The following is a 3,708-nucleotide window of genomic DNA, read 5'->3' on the forward strand; positions in this document are numbered from 1 at the left end:
GCTGCAGACTGAAAGTCAGGAAGACATGGATTCTATGCCTATTTCTGCCACTATTTAGCTGTATGACTTTAGGCAAATAATATCACCTCTACTCAGCCTTCATCTTACTCATATGAATAAAGAACAGGCTCAATTGGATGATATCTGAAGTCTCTTCCAGCTCTAATACCAGATTATAGGATCATAGGTCTAGAGCTGAGAGGTTCCTTGGAGGTTATCTAGACTAACCTCCTCACTTAATGGATAAGGAAACATAACACTTTAAGGTTTGTGAAGCACTTTGCACAAATCGTATCGTTTGATTCTCAGAACAACTCTATGAGATAACCCTGTGAGAACAGCACATTATGATAATATGCTATTATCATCGCCATTTGATAGGTGAGGAAAGTGAGGATGAGAGAAGTGAAGCAACCTGCCCGTGGTTACGTAGCTATTAAGTCTCTAAGGTTGGATTTGATCTCAGGTCTTCCTGATTCCAGGTCTAGCACTCTATCACCTAGCTGACTCTTCTTGTTGGTGAGTAGTTTTCAGTTGTGCACAACTCTTTCTGATGACCCCATTTTGGGGTTCTTGGCAAAGATACTGGAGTGGTTTGCCATGTCCTTCTCCAGTTCATTTTACAGATGAGAAAACTGAAGCAAATGGGGTTAAGTGACTTGCCACACAACTAGCAGGTGACTGAGGCCAGATTTGAACTCACAAAAATGAGTCTTCCTAGTTCCAAGGCAAGTGTTCTATCCACTGAACCACTAGCTGCCCAGCTGATTCTTAGACCAGTCCAAAGATATTAAATAATTCACCCAAGCCCTCACAGGAAGTAAGAGAGGGAGAGTTAGAATCCAGACTAAGTTTCTCTGACTCCAAAGTCATTGATCACTCTTTTCCCTGCACCTAGTTTATATTATTCTCATTATACTACACTGGCCTGCTGTTTATTTTTATTTTTTAAATTTTTTAAAAATTTATTTTTTCATTCTAAAAATTTAATTATAGCCATGTAATTTTTTACTCTTGCATTTTCTCAATAGTTTCTTCCTTATATTTGCCCTTTTCCTTTCCTACTTGGAGAGATTTGGCTTTTTGCTCAAGGATCTTTTTGAAATCTTTGTCCAGTTTTAGCCTTGTGATAACCACCTTGCTGGGATGAATGCCCACATAGACAGTTGTACCATTAGCTTTCTCCCACTGCACACGCCAATGTAGATCACATATTTCTTTCTCTAAACCTGAGCTACCTTGCCAATTTGCTGTCCTTTGTAGTGTCCTTGAACAACCTGGACTTCGTCATCTTTTCGAATGGGCATGGAGCGGACATTGTACTTCTGTCTCAACTCCTTAGAAAGAGGAGAAGACATAATTTTCCTCCATATATGGGAAGGGGCATTGAAATGCCTCCTGTGGTTCTTGCTTTGATCAGAGGTCACAAAGGGATTGAACTTCATTTTGACCTCAGAGCCACCGCGGAAGAGAAGAGTGGCCTGCTTTTTAGAACTGGTATACTCTTGCTATTATATCACTCCAGGTGAAAGTATGGTGTAATGGTGCCATCAATGCGGCATCTCACTGTACTTAAACATGTCCTCATTTGGCTGTGTTGTCTTTGACAAAGTCTGTGAATTTCAGGAGCTATGAAATAGAGTTCATAATGAAGTTGGTATGGCCAAGGCTACATGTACAATGCAGAAAATCAACTGCTGGGAGAGTTCTGAACTGTCTGTCAATTTAAAGAACTGGAGGGTCTAGCTATATCTTTTGTTTCACTTCTCTGTCGTTAACAATAATCCTGTTCTGCCTGGAACACAGCCACTTGATTGAAAGTAATACTTCTGAATAACAGCATCCCAGAATCAGTTTGCACACACAATTATAAGGGAAAGCCTTTAAAAGAACTGAGTTTTCAGTTTCCCAAAACAATAAAATGCATAGTTATGAAATTTACAATGGTTTTATCATACCCTTTTATTTAATATCTTGTTGTTTCTTTCAGGAGAAAGAAAAAATATAGCTAACTGGAAGCCTGTTTCCTTTCTTAATGATGAGTATAGTGTATAATGAAAACAAAGAAAAAATGAGAAGTTAAAATTTAGGTATGGCAGATTCTTTAAGATTTTTTAATATTAGTTTTCTTCCCTCAATGAGGTTATTTATTGTCTTGTTCCTTCTTGACAAACATATGTCACCTAGGGTGACAGACTCCCAGACTCATGCAATATTTGAGTTGGAGTGACCCTCTTCCCCTCATTTTATTGGGAAAGGTGCAGTTGATCTTTGGAACATTAAATATCAGGTCGTATGACATAGTTGGAAAGATGGTAATGCACTACCCTCACGGAGATTTTAAAGAAGCTCAATATTTGAGTTTTTCATCAAATATTTGCTTTTATCATTTTCCTTGATTTAATTTTCAAGGATGTCTACAATAGGATTAAAAGGATATAAAGAGTTTCATTTTCATTTCTTTATAAGTCAATTTTGAATTCTCTTCTTGGTTTATTTACCACATTATAATTTATCTAATGAGTTCCACAGTACCCTGGTAGTCTTATTTCTCTTCTCCTGTCTACCATGATCCCATAGCTGGCATCCTAGGGCCATTTAACCTAGAGAAGAGATGGCAAAGGGCACATAATTATCGTTTTGAATGACTCAGCATAGAAGGGAGTTTGCATTTATTTTTCTTGGCCCCATTTGGAAGAATTAGGACCAATAGGTAGAAAGTATATAGAGACAAATTTCAGATTAGTGTAGGAAAAAGCTTGCTAATTTAACTGTTAACTAAAGAGCCATCCAAAAATGGAATAAACTACTATGGAATCATATATATTTAGAGCTGGAAAATAATTCCCCAAGAGATGACATCAAATAAAGTGAACAGGCAGTTTTCAAGTGAAGAAATTCAGGCTCTCAACAACCATGTTTTTAAAAAAAAGCTTTGAATGTTGTTCAGTCATTTTTCGGTCGTGTCTGACTCTTCATGATTCTATTTGGGGTTTTCTTGAAAAAATACTGGGGTGGTTTGCCATATCCTTATTCAGGTCATTTTACAGATAAGGAACTGAGACAGAGTTAAGTGACTTGCTCAGGGTCACCCAGCTAGTAAATGTTTAAGGCCAGATTTTAACTCAGGATCCTAATGTCAGGCCCAGCACCCTATCCACTGTGCCACCTAGCTGCTTCAATAATGATAAAAGAAATGCAAATTAAAAGAAGTCTGAGGTTCTACTTCATAACAATTCGATTGGTAAAAGTGACAAAAAATGAAAATAGCAAATGTGAGGACAGACACTAAAGGACTGTTGATGAAATTGTGAATTGGTTCAATCATTCTGGAAAACAATTTGGAACTATACCAGAAGAATATTTATAGTGACACTTTTTGTCATAGCAAGAACTGGAAATAAAACAAGTACTCATCAGTTGGAGGATAGTTGAACAGATTGTGGTCTGTGAATGTAATGGAATTTTATTGTGCTATGGGAAATGATGAACGTGACAGATTCAGAAAAATATGAGAAGACTTGTTGAAGACTTGATGTAGAATGGAATGCTTGCAATTTATTCAGTGACTACTGTAATATTGTGAGTAGAAACAAATTTGAAAAACCTCAAAACTCTGATCAAAGTAGTAACCACTCAGGACTTAAAAAGTCTGCAAATGAGCTGGCTCTTGGCAGAGAAATGAAGGACAAGAGGGATAGAATAAGA

At 37.2% G+C, this 3,708-nt stretch overlaps 1 pseudogene; it reads right to left on the bottom strand.

The window, feature by feature from the left end:
* Positions 1 to 1,001: 1,001 nt before the first annotated feature.
* LOC110215008 (large ribosomal subunit protein uL24 pseudogene) lies at positions 1,002 to 1,471 on the bottom strand (annotated as a pseudogene).
* Between the last annotated feature and the right edge of the window lie 2,237 nt (positions 1,472 to 3,708).

Source organism: Phascolarctos cinereus, unplaced genomic scaffold (assembly GCF_003287225.1).
Source record: "Phascolarctos cinereus isolate Bilbo 61053 unplaced genomic scaffold, phaCin_HiC Scaffold_726;HRSCAF=1367, whole genome shotgun sequence".
NCBI classification, from domain to species: domain Eukaryota; kingdom Metazoa; phylum Chordata; class Mammalia; order Diprotodontia; family Phascolarctidae; genus Phascolarctos; species Phascolarctos cinereus.